This window comes from Pagrus major, chromosome 6 (assembly GCF_040436345.1).
Source record: "Pagrus major chromosome 6, Pma_NU_1.0".
NCBI lineage: Eukaryota > Metazoa > Chordata > Actinopteri > Spariformes > Sparidae > Pagrus > Pagrus major.
The window spans coordinates 34,497,694-34,511,629 of NC_133220.1; the positions used below are offsets into that span (position 1 = coordinate 34,497,694).

The 13,936-nt window shown below is 40.9% G+C and overlaps 1 protein-coding gene across 1 annotated transcript in view; it reads right to left on the bottom strand.

The window, feature by feature from the left end:
* Positions 1-13,936, bottom strand: part of LOC140998503 (bis(5'-adenosyl)-triphosphatase-like) — a 407,581-nt gene that overhangs the window by 366,292 nt on the left and 27,353 nt on the right. Inside the window, exon 3 of the mRNA XM_073468813.1 lies at positions 1,661-1,746. The gene's annotated coding sequence lies outside the window, so the exon portion shown is untranslated. The remainder of the gene's footprint in view (positions 1-1,660; positions 1,747-13,936) is intronic.

The window sequence follows — 13,936 nt, forward strand, 5'->3', positions numbered from 1 at the left end:
AAAGACCAAAATCAATGATGAATGTATCCTACCAACAAGTGTGTGTGTGTCCACATCTGATATATCTCTGGGCCATAAAGTTCCATTGGTGTCCAAAACTAAACTATTACAAACACATCAGTTAGCCACACTGTTGGACTGTTGTTTATTTCTGCTCCATCCCATGTACACCATGCTGAGCACCAAATGTGCATTCATCTGCTGCTGAAAATAGCCCCCAACAAACAAATTATTTCAATTCATCTCACATAAAGACCTGGACCAGAGGTATGGGGTGAGATGGGGGACATTTTCTCCAGTTTAAATCTATTAAAAATTAAGTTGATATTATGAATAATCCTCTCAAACCAGACCCACTAGTAGAAGAGATCATGAGATCTTCTACAACAACAATAATTCTTTCTAACATGAATAAATTAATTTGCATTACAGATACTAACACCAGCCTCACACAGACACAGGTCCGCAAAAACAGATTTGAAATGACAAAATACACAAATCTACAACTTATCCAGCACAAGACTTTCCATCAAACACGCACTACTCAATACAAAATGCACAAAATAGGTATCCAACACTGTGTACTCGGGTATCACAGATAACAACCTTGGCTCTTTATGGCTCTGTCCACCTGTGTAGCACTTCTGATTTAAGGTAACACAAGCTCTCTGCAAAGGATTCCTCCCTCTTCATCACAGTGCAGAATTGATGATTTAACCTCAGTTAAACTTCCACCAAAATGCACAAAACCCACACGGGTTCCTTGAGCTGTCACCAAGAAGACCATCCTTACAAGCTGGAAATCCAAACACATAATAACCATCAATCATTGGTCAAATCTTCTCACAGAACATGTAGCAGTGGGGAAACATGCCTCTCCAAGAAACCAAACATAACATGTGTTGAAAGCCTGAGCTCCATTTAATAGATTGTTTCCCCACAACATACAAGAGGCTCATCCCAAAAATCTGGTACATTTTAAAAAAGGAAAGTTGTAGCGATATTCCCCCTAAAAAAAACTGTTACCGGTTGGGATCAGGGGTCAAAATCCCAAGTTTGACAGGACTGTTGATTATTCCGAAACAGAGACAAACCTTTGACTCACAAGTTTCATCAGTGAATAGAAAAATCATCTCAAAAATGCAATGCAATTTTCAAGCATAAATGACTTCTTTTACTGTAATAATCTTGGCATTGTGACATTAAACCACTCCCAGTGACAGCTCATCACATTCGTATGAGGATAGTAGACGGTGTTGCTGGAGGCTTGTGAGTTTCAAACGAGGGGCTCAGCAACAAGACAACACTGAAATAATCATCAAAAATCATACGAATATTTCTTTGGACAAATATCAGTGTCTCCAGTGAGCTCATTAGAGCAACAAAAAAGGATTTACTGGATAGACACCCTATAAATGCTTAATATGTGCACAATGCCACACTATGAACGCTCCATGAAATTAGAGCCACTGAGCTCAGTAATGCTGTCGGCTAAGTTAAGCAGTGTGTGCAGCAGTTTGCACTGAAGGGAAGCATGTCAACACAACATCTAATGTTTATTCTGTCTGTAATCAACTTTCCTACATCCCTTAGAAAGAGGGAAGGAAAATCAATGTCTCAGCCAATTTTACTGTCGGTGTGATGCGGTAAATACACTTACCTTCAACCTCACTGGCTTCCCACGGCCTTACAGATGGATAATTATAGGGAGGATGGAGGAACGGATGCAGAGAAGCTGTGCTCAGGCTGGGGGAAGAGGGAATAGAACATAACAAGACAACTTTAATTACTGTAGGGTACAGAGGCTACAGAGACATAATAAGACTTCTCCATCACATTGTGATCAAACATATGGGGGTCGTGAGCCAGGATGTTATGCTGACTGATTAAGGATGAGGCCCATGTGACAGCATCGCTCTGGCAGGAAGCCACTCTACTATTGACAAAGACAGTAGAGATGCCCCCAGACAGATCCCAACAGGTATGTCACCCCATCTGTAGCTCCATTATGAGCTGACCTACATGTGTCAGGGGCTATGGCATTATTACACACACATTTACAGTATCACACATAACTTGATAGCACTTCTTCTATCATGTCCCGTTTGTACAACACAATAAATACACAGATTTCTTGTAAACCAACCTATTACCATTTAGTGTGCATAATAGGAGGTCATTATTGTTGCTGTTTCACACCTAGCCAGCAGTGGCAGGAGTGCAATGCTGAAGAGCAACAACATCACGTGTATTAGTTAACCTGACTAAATAAAACATACACTGTATACTGGGGATACACACAACACTTTGACTAGATAGTAGTGTAACTGCAACACCATGTTCAGAGCTGCAAATACGCTTTTGCAGGAATGTATTGTTTCGAAAGGCAGACTAGACGCACTAAGTGGGGAAAAAAATATTTTTTGAAAGTGCGATAGCTCACCACTAACATCTTAGTCTTCTCTCATCAACGAAAACAAAACATACATTTCATCATAGTATTTATCTTTTATGAAAGACCTATTTTCAGCTCGTCATGGTCTCGTCTTAGTCATGAAGAAAAGGTCATTGATGAACATTTTTTGTCACAGTTTTATGTTAACGAAATTAACAGGTCCTGGGCCTTAGAGGGCTATGCCTGTACTAACTGAAATCTGGATTTACAATGAACGTAAGTAATGTTCTATTTCATGTTTGGTTTCGCCCTGTAAGAATCACTAGGGACTTTAAAGCCCCCTCCACTGTATTTTGGTGTTTTTATGATATTTCATATTTCAGGACAACATTGATGAGCCAAACTGTGCCAACTGACACATTGACACATAATTTTGCTTTGCTGTCATTTGGAATAATGACGTGTGACTATAGTAGAATCTGGGAGTCATACATCATCCTCCAGTAGGGGTTATAAAAGCAGCATGGCTCCTTTAAGAAACAGAGCAGTGCTTAGTGTGCAAGTGGTGGAGCAAGAGAAGAGAGAGAGCTCCAGTGATTGGGTTCAGAGCAGACAGGTGTTAGCGACCTGAGCAGAGGGAGAGTTCTACAGAGAAGTTGGCTGTGTCCAAATTCAGGGGCTGCATCCTTCAAGGACACGGCCTTTGCAGCCCACGAAGGCCGGGTCCTTCGGAGAGACCTTGAAGGCCGCGTCCACCGTTGTTAAATGGGACGGTCTAGCCTTCGGAGCTTTTCCTGGTTGCGTCACCAGATGTACCCGCTCCTTACCCTTACGTCACGATTGTGAATGAAGAGATGCATTAAAGTCTATTTTGGTTCAATTCTATCAAACGCGTCAGTTTTTTTGTGTGTGTACAAAAATTAACGACAAAATGTGTCAAATCTAAATTGAATTATCAACATTACAAAATAAACATTAACCCATTGGTGAATAACAACTATATTTACCATAGCATTACCAGCATCACTTATTTTAACTGAAAGTTGAAATTTGGAGGTTTTATAGTCCCTTGAAGTTTAACATATCTGGTGTTGGATGTTTAAATGACTAAAAACCAAGTATGAACCCATTACTTAAATTTGAATGTCATGTCTGCGCCACTTGATGTCGCCATTTTCTCTTGCTTCCTCTTCTGTTTCGGGACTGAGCAGCGGCAGGCAAAGGATCTTGGGATATGGGAGGCCGCGAAGGATAGTAGCGGTGCATCCTCCAATAAGAGGGAAGGGCAGGCTGCATTTGTGGGCTGCATTTGAAGGAGCCTTCGAATTTGGACAGCCTTTGTGCAGCGTTGTGACGTAATTGGCCTTCAAATGCGCCCTTCGAGGGCTGCAGCCCCTGAATTTGGACACAGCCGTTGTCTAGTGGCAGTAAATTGTTACGGCCATCAGGTGCCACCCTCTTCCTCCCCGTCCTCTTTGCCTGCAGGTGGAGCTGCACACCTGTTCCCGATCACCATTTAGGCTTGGTGATGTTAAAAGCTCTGTGTGACTTACAACTGGTGCCAGTGGGCCAAAGCGTGAGGTAGCAGTCTGACCATGAATAAACTCTGCAGCTCCTCATTACACAAGAAGAACTTCTGCTTCAGTGACAGCTAGCACTGTCCCTGCTAATATTCTTACTATTGCTTGTCTAATAATGCTAATAGCAATGCTATTGCTAATCCATGCTAGTGATGTTTATCTTGCTAGATGGTAATAACTGTGTGTGAATATTAACCATACCCCCATTCTCTGCTTGAGAAAGAACGTCAACCATTAGACAGGAAGACAAACTGACCAGAGGGGGACTTTAAGCAGTGATGGTTGAGGGGACTGCTGCGACGTTTGAGAAAAAAAAGCTCCACACTGCGCATGCGTGATTCCATCTTGGCACCTCCTGACGTTGTAGTCCAACAGTCTACTTACTACCGGAGAACGCCTGGTTTATCCATACTCAGGAGGGGTAGAGGGTAGTTGTAAAAGTGTTAAATGTTGTTTAGTGATATTTGTTTTCTTCTACCACAGCAACCCATCTGAATGTTTGGCAGACACCCTAACTGTCACTTTACCCTCACTGCTTAAAGTCCCCACTGTTGGGTTCAGGGGAAGCCCCCACAGTGACACCTGAGTCTATAAGCAGATAACATACACCAGTTCACAACCACACAAGTGCGAAGCGCAGTCAGGGAGGTACCAGCTGTGTTATGGTTTTTTACCATGTCAGGCCCGGTGAGTTAAAATTACACTCTATACAACACACCTGCCGCTGCAAGAGCATTCATCAAGCAGCTCACTAATCAATGATGGAATTTGAGAAACACCTGTTGGAACATGCAGTAAAGCACCACGTCTGGCAACAAATTACTGGCACGCTTACGACTGAGTGAGTCAGGAAGGACTCTTGTGACATTGTGCAGATACAAATGGATGAAGGGGCATTAGGCTCAAGAAGCTGCGTCTCAGATTTTAACCAGCTCCACCCCTTGGAGGAGAGCTGTGGAAGACAATAAGTCTCTTATGGAGTGAGCACTGATGCCCTGCGGAGGCTCTGCTCTCGCTGTATTGGTTTGTGTTATAACATCACACTTGGGTGTAAAAGCCAGATGTTGCACAGCATCATCTGCCACATCATTATTGTGGACAAAGCCACCACTGAAGGTGTCTTGAGAGTCAGGACAGCTGTCATAGCCTTCCCAGTGTCCATGGCTAGTTCTGGCTATGGTGGACACAGTGGAGGATACCAGCAAAATGTTTTTTGTGCTGCAGCCATCTGAGCTGCACACTAGTGAAAGCGTACAGTGAGGTCAGCGTAAACCTGATTCTGAGAAGACAGCAGTGTGGGTTTGTGTCTGCCGAAAAATGCAACGCACAAGAATGCAATGTTGAACATGGTAAACAATTTTGCTGCTCAACGTGAGCTGGTTAGCACTGTAGGAACGTCTGTCCATCGCCTCTGCATTACATTGAGGCCCTGTTGTTCTTGTTAACCCCTTTCACGATTTACAGGCTACAGGGGCGCCATCTTATCTCCTGGCAGAGAGGACAGTGCTTTCCTGGACCATAAAGACTTCAAATGAGGACAGTTTTAATTAATTTACAACCCAAAGCCTTTGGATGAACTTTCTCTCCCTTCCAAACAGATAAACCACAGGTCATGTTGAGTCCTCTGCCAGTTCACCAGGAGGGACGAACGAACTGGTCATCAGAAGGTGTCAATACAGAGTCTTTACATGTGTAAATTAATTAACACATCAAATGGCTCTCTCCCCCTTTGTTTTACTGTATTTCTTTCTACCTATGGCTCTCTCTCTGTCTCTATGACTCCTGATCCACAAACACACTCTCCAGAGTGGACACCAGACACCTTCTGCTGAGTTGTTCTATGCCAATACTCCCGTCTGTTATTTACGACATGTCTGGTATCCTTATCTTTGGGACATTCCATTCAAATGGCTTCTGTATTCTTCCAGATTTCAGACCATTTCTAATTAACCATTAAGTCAGTATCTCACAATCTTATTTCTAACACATTAAGAAACAGTAAGAGAAGTTCATAAAACTGATCTTTTTCCCGTTTCTCTACGATTAAGATTGACTGAAATCAAATTTTAATGTTTAATCTGTACTGTGTTCGGTGGAACCACAGCACCTCCTGATGGTGAGTCCTGGTACAGTTGGACGAGAAATATTCTGTTTAATATGTTCATGGTTATAACCAGTAAATGACTCTGATATGTCTTTGTTTAACAAGTATTAAGCTGAAGTATGTATAATTAATGTTTAATTACGTCATAATCCTTTTCATGATAGACAAAGTACATCTATTGAGCCATGGTGAGAAACTGTGAAAGGTGAAGCACGGTTTTGAAACGTTTAAAACTATAAGTTTAGTTTAGTGAGTTTCTGTGAATCTTCACACCTCCACTAAATCTTGGAGACAAAAGCCGGTAAGCCCCGCCTAGACACGCCTCGATTTGCAAATAATAAAACGGAGAGATCACGTCTCTCGAGTCGGTTTTAAAAGTTGTTTTTAGTTTTCAGTTTTGTTTAGTTTAAGTTTTGTTTAAAGTTTTCTTTTGTAACCTATTTTCGAGGCTCTTTACTTTACTTTGAAACACGCTCCAAGACAGCGATTTCAGCAGAAGTGCTCACGCGTTGATTTTTCTCACTTTATATTTTTCGCAGTATTGATTAGCTTCTTTTATTAAGTTTGTACCAGAACAAAGTTCTGTTTTAATTTGTTTTATACAGTTAAGTATCGTAACCTGCTTTTGAAGAAGTGAACTTAATTTAGATTACCTTGCATTAACTAACAACGGAAGATCCGCCTGATCAACGTATCGTCCTCAGTTATTTTATTCAAGAAGTTAAATTTAGTTTACAAAGTCAGAGCCTGAGAACCACTCGAAGAAACGAAGAAGAACATCTTTATCACAATCATCATCACGACAATACAGCAACTTGCTGTGTCCGAGACCGTGCAAGCGGTTTCCAACGAAAGACTCTGACAAGCCCCCAGCGCTCGCTAGCGGTACCATCCCGCTGGGCATTGAGCCAAGATCTGCACCGGATCGGTACGGGACCAGCTGCCCTCTTCCTAAGACAACGGACCGAGGTGCCCAACCGACTGATACCGGATGAGCTGACCCCCGGCCATTGGACCGGGACTGCCAGCTAGAGCCGCAAATCACCCGAGGGAATCCGCTGCCGCGGACTCCGCAACTCTGCTGAGAAAGTAGGCTCTCCATCACTCACAACAGCTGGATTCACACATGATACATGAGATGGTGTATATGGCTCTGATTCATATCTTTTAGCTTAAGAGAAATTCGTTTAGGGTCTCGTTAGTATTAAAATTACTCCCGTAATCTTTAAATGCTTCAACCTAAATCGTAATCTCACCATCAGCCCATATTCCACTAATAACCCATTACTTAGTTATTTCACATTTCCTGTTACCTGTTGTTATTCATTTAAATTGCCATTTCATTTATTTAACCTGAATTATTTAGTCAATAAACATATTTAACCGTATGTCGTTGTCTGTGCAGGTTTGTTTTTAATGTGGAGAACCGATGGATATGTGTAGAATTCACTACTTCATTTATGAGATGAATAAATTGATCTGAAATTGATTAAAATTGATACAAGTTAAACTTGTCCAGTCGAATTTGATTAATTACCTCCGGATTATTCAAATAGACAAAATAACGGAGGTGATGCCCCATTAACGAGTGTTTTATTAATCGCCAGTGATTAATAAATTGCATTTATTATTAGTGTATCTCCTACAGCACTCATTGTGAGTCATTGTGAGCATGTTGATGCTAGCATTTGGCTCAATCCACGCAATGCAAGTACATCATCAAATAGCTGTTAGACTTTATGTCTTATTTGACTCTATAATGCCCTGATGGAACGCTAAGCTCACATACAGTAAAAGCAAAGTAACAAATAGATCCATATTGTTGAACAGCTGCTCCAGGTTCTCCTGGAAGGCATCACCAATAAGGGGCACAGCTGGGTAGTAGACAAAGTCATCTTATTCTGTCAGCAATTGTTTATCAGTTGCAATAGTAGAAAGAAAATATCTCAGTATATACCATTGATTGCTTTATCACAGCTGAGGCAGTAATGGAAACAAGCATGACATCACCAATTTTTAAGATGATGCGCATTCATTCTATTTGCCCAAATTACATTCAATTATTGGGTGTGGATATTTCTTAAAGGTGTATATTGTATATTGCCAGAATTTTGTTTGATTCCAACATATTCCTGCATGTCACACCTCTCTCTGCAGTCACTCGTTGGTGTTGTGTCCATTAAAAATGAAATGATGAATAAAAATAAATAAATAATCTGCAGAGCTTGAGATTCACATGCCTAAATACCTTCATGAATACACCAAGGTACTGCAGATGAAATATTTACTGCAGCCAACCTTAATGTTTTTTTAATAAACATTTCATCATCATGTATTTTTATTGTGTCGTGGATCTGCGTGTCAGGTAAAAGACACACCGGATATGTCTAAAAGTAAAAGCTCTCTCAGCTCACCCTGGGATATGGCAATGATTGTTCCTCATATTAAAAATGTAGCTGTATCCAGTGGCAGTAGTCTTTGGAGAGGCAATAATATTCTAACATTTACTTTAACAGACAAAAGTGGAGATGAAAATAGGTCAATAAAAAGCACAAAAGTTATCTTAGTCAAACTCCCATTGGCTCCGTTTACATTTTTTGATTTGCTCACACATTTAGATTTCAAAGTTTGCCACCAATGAGGATTCTTTATCTCACCTCAGCTGGCCCAGAGCACTGTAGCAAGATTTCTAAAACACTTACTGTATATAAGCGATTGATGACAAATATATGCAGGCGGAGACCATGCAGTGCTTTATATGCAAACAAAGCATTTTAAATTCCTGTCTGAACAGAGGTGTGAATCTTTACTGACCTCACGAGTCAATTATGATTCAGCTGTCAACGATTCAAATGCACAACAATTCTGGATGCATCTCAGTGTACAGCATCCTCAATGATCTATATCACTGCACATGGCTACCTTTACATCATTTAAATTCCCCTTTTATTCAGAAAGTCCTTCCAATAATCATACTATAGCAGTCTACAAAATAAAAGCTGCATCTTTTCAATACATAAACATTACAAAAGCAAAACATGTATCCATCTGCAGTGCCTTTCATGTTTGTTGTAATCTACAATAATATTGTTTTCACATTGCAGCTTTAAGATAAGGCATCTATTGACTCAGATGAAAATGGCTAACATGATTAGTAATTGTTGCCGTCCAGTTCGTGCTTCTCAGCAAGTTCATAAAATCTGTGAGGTTTCAAGAAGATGTCTGTTTAAAAAAATACCTCCTACATGAATAACGTTAGCCTAATGTCTGCCCACAATTCAAAGCATAGGAGCAGTATCACAACATAACTTTGTTGTTGAATGTTGTCTTCAGCTGGACAATAATCAACAATCAACATACACTTGGGGTGTATGTTTGGGGTCACCCAGACAATTTCATGTTTTCCATGAAAACTCACACTTTTATTCATCAAATGAGTTGCAAAATGAATAGAAAATATAGTTAAGACATTGATGAGGTTAGAAATAATGATTTTTATTTGAAATAATAATTTTGTCCTTCAAATTTTGCTTTCGTCAAATAATTCTCCATTTGCAGCAATTGCAGCCTTGCAGACCTTTGGCATTCTAGCTGTCAATTTGTTGAGGTAATCAGAAGAAATTTCACCCCACGCTTCCTGAAGCACCTCCCACAAGTTTTGGTTGATTGGCTTGATGGGCACTTGATGGGCACTTCTTATGTACCATACGGTCAAGCTGCTCCCACAACAGCTCAATAGGGTTGAGATCTGGTGACTGCGCTGGCCACTCCGTCACAGACAGAATACCAGCTGACTGCTTCTTCCCTAAATAGTCCTTGCATAGTTTGGAGGTGTGCTTTGGGTCATTGTCCTGTTGTAGGAGGAAATTGGCTCCAATCAAGCGCTGTCCACAAGGTATGGCATGGCGTTGCAAAATGGAGTGATAGCCTTCCTTATTCAAAACCCCCTTTACCTTGTACAAATCTCCCACTTTACCAGCACCAAAGCAGCCCCAGACCATCACATTACCTCCACCATGCCTGACAGATGGCGTCAGGCACTCCTCCAGCATCTTTTCACTTGTTCTGCGTCTTACAAATGTTCTTCTGTGTGATCCAAACACCTCAAACTTAGATTCATCTGTCCATAACACTTTTTTCCAATCTTCCTCTGTCCAATGTCTGTGTTCTTTTGCCCATCTTAACCTTTTCCTTTTATTGGCGAGTCTCACATATGGCTTTTTCTTTGCCTCACTGCCTAGAAGGCCAGCATCCCAGAGTCGCCTCTCCATTGTGGATGTTGAGACTGGCGTTTTGCGGGTACCATTTAATGAAGCTGCCAGTTGAGGACCTGTGGGGTGTCTATTTCTCAAACTAGAGACTCTAATGTACTTGTCCTCTTGCCTAGTTGTGCACCTGGGCCTCCCACTTCTCTTTCTATTCTGGTTAGAGCTCGTTTGTGCTGTTCTCTGAAGGGAGTAGTACACACCGTTTGTAGGACATCTTCAGTTTCATGGCAATTTTTTGCATGGAATAGCCTTCATTTCTCAGAACAAGAATAGACTGTCGAGTTTCAGAAGAAAGTTCTATTTTTCTGGCCATTTTATACAGTCGAACCCACAAATGCTGACGCTCCAGATACTCAACTAGCTCAAAGGAAGGCCAGTTTTATAGCTTCTCTAATCAGCACAGCAGTTTTTAGCTGTGCTAACATAATTGCACAAGGGTTTTCTAATCATCAATTAGCCTTTTAACAAAATTAGCTAACACAATGTACCATTAGAACACAGGAGTGATGGTTGCTGGAAATGGGCCTCTGTACACCTATGTAGATATTCCATTAAAAATCAGCTTTCTTAGCTAGGATAGTCATTTACCACATTAACAATGTCTAGACTGTATTTCTGATACATTTAATGTCATCTTCATTGAAAAAAACAGTGCTTTTCTTTCAAAAATAAGGACATTTGCAAATGACCCCAAACTTTTGAACGGTAGTGTAAGCTGGATCTTCCATGTCTGCATCGCGATGCATCTTATAATCGAGAAATTTCCACACCTCGAGTCACAGAATAATGGACAAGTTGACGATCACAACCACCAGTCAACACTGCATTGATGTAGACTCATCAGTTATCTGACCTTTCTGTTCTGCATTATGTGCAAATAGCGTTCATCACACTTTTTGCAAAGACTAAAGAGTAAACAGTAACAGTGTTGCATGGAATGGTAATACTGAGCTACTAGTCCAGTGTTGCTTTCTGCATTACATGCATCCAGACAGGGCATTCATCATTTCCTATGAAGTTATGTAAATCACAAGGCAATTTGAAATTCAGAAAATCCTGTCCACACATGGTATCAAGCTGAATATTTTTATGTGGACAGCTGTGGACTTGCACGTCGACAGCGGAGCTCATGCTCTTTTATACACCCTACAATCAAAGATCTGCATATGTAGACTAATTCCACATGTGCACATTATGGCAATCTCCTTACAGCGAGAAAGGGAGCTGAACAACATGAAAAAGTACAAATAGGAAAATGTTGTGTGCTGCTTAATGTATACCCAGTGTGTATGGTCTGCATGGACATGGATTGTGGACAGCCCGTCTGAGACTTGGGCAGATGATTAAATTTAGTTCATGCGGACCCTCGTGGCAGCAACCATGAACTGACCTTATGGATGAACCTCATTCCAAGGACTGTCAGTATGGTTTAAAACAAAGTTACTGACACATTAAAACAAACAGACCGAACCGGCTAGCTTCCGGTTTAGCGCCCGGCTAACTTGAATGGGGATAAAATTATTTAATCGTGCAGATCTTCTAGACTTTCCAAATGTTATTTGACTGAATGGCTCAAATTCTGACAGTCAAACGAGTCATTTCATGGGGGTTGTGACACTAGAAAAAAATATATCCACCGTTTTACAGAGCCTTCTTTCACAATGTTAGCTTATGGGAAAAAGTCTTCTTGGGCTGCAGTGCATCACGTTAAGATGTAATTACGCGGTTTGGCCACTATGAAAACTGGCTTCAAAACCTGGCACTCATCCTGGGGGCCTGGTTTGCTGTCCTGGCTCCACAATGGTGGAACAAGCTTTCCATAGACATCAGGACAGGACAGACTTCGCAATTCAGCTGATTAGATGAAGTCTGATATACTTCTGTGATTCTTGCAATTACTGGGTTGTATCCCCATGGTTAAATGTACTTATTGTATATTGTTTTGGACAAAAATGTCAGCTAAATGAATGTAATGCAATGTAAATATCACAAGTAGTTCTTGTCTAGTTCTACAGATTTCATAGCTCACATTGTGAGTTTCAAACACTTTATTTTGGTTAGTTTATAAAAAGACTTCCAAGCAGGTAAAATCCTCAGCAAAATCACACCAGCAGTCAAAATGAGCTGAAAATCCATTCAAATTAATTGGTATATGAATGCAGCATACACAGCAGGATGGAGCTTTATCTTTGAGCAGGAGAGAACACAGATGGCTTTACTTTTCAAAAGCTGATCGCAACTGTGTGTCTGCTCAGTGCTGATCTTTGTCTTTCTCCTGTATCATCGGCTGACACATATGCTAAAGAGGTGGAGTGTGATTGAAAGCTCTTTAAAAAGATGGTAGGTGGACCTACACTTAGAAATATCATTTGGTCTTTTAGTTATACAAACATTAGGAGGTGATGAATTATGTTGGCACACATTGTGTTAGGCTGAAATTTAAACAAATTCACCAGTTGCTGTTATTCTTTTGCATTTCTGACACTCCTCGTGTCACAGATGATATGTATTATTAAAATGTACTTTCTTTTACCACTAGTGTTACCATTTTTAACAGGACAGAACTCTTTAAGATTATACAAGTAAGAGGGAAATCAAATGTTTAAGAGCCTAAATATGAATAAAGTTGACTTGACATCTTATACACATGAGACCAAACCCCTCGAGCACCTCTGTAGCCTCTTTCCCTTAGCTCTGTGTCATTCTGTTAGAGGACATTGCTGGATTGCATTGGGACAAAAAAAACAGCCCATTTATCACAACATCAGCTGCCCAGCAGGCAGGGAGGCGAGCTGGCAGTGCCACTGATGGACTGGCAAAGGCCTCATATTACCACAGCCCCTGGTTTCCCCACAGCCTTGCTGATGAGCCCCTTGCCTGCCATCAGCCTCTGCATTCCCTTTCCATTTCTCAGACTCCCAGGGGTGACAGGGAGGCATTGGGTGGCTGATAGCGAGAGTAATTAAAAAGGCTGATTAGAGTGACGGAAGGAGGACACCCAGGGAGAAAACAAGAATCTCTCTCAAGGCAGAAAATACAGCACAGATATCACATTAGATCAGTCTTCAAGTTAACAGGAGACTTTTTTTTCCCTCAGTCACTTCAATTGGGGCAGAATCTCAGGGGAGGCACTGTCACACAAGTCCCAGAAACACTGTACAAAGCCAAGAAGATGTACTCTACTGAGAGCTGTTTAAGGTGAAGCCAAGCACAAGACTGTTCGGCCTACTTTTTCCCTGTCACACATAATAATGGATACATCTATATTTTCTTATTATTCGTACTTTGAATAGTCAAAGTCACATTCAGTCAAGATAAGCTTACAACAAATATTTATCCAATGTTTATGAGAAATATAGCAAGAGACAGTTTATCCAATGTGGGGATTCACTTTTTCATGTTGCATTTACTGAAGTGTTCAAAGGTATACTATGCAGGATTTTCCTTAAAAAAATGGTCCTTCTCAATTAACATTTATGACCCACAGGAAGTGTCTGGCAGTGTTTATGCCTGTAAAGACCCTGATCTCTGCTTGTATTTTCTTATCTTCTAACTATTTTGCTACTTTTCACTTTGACAACTAGTCCTT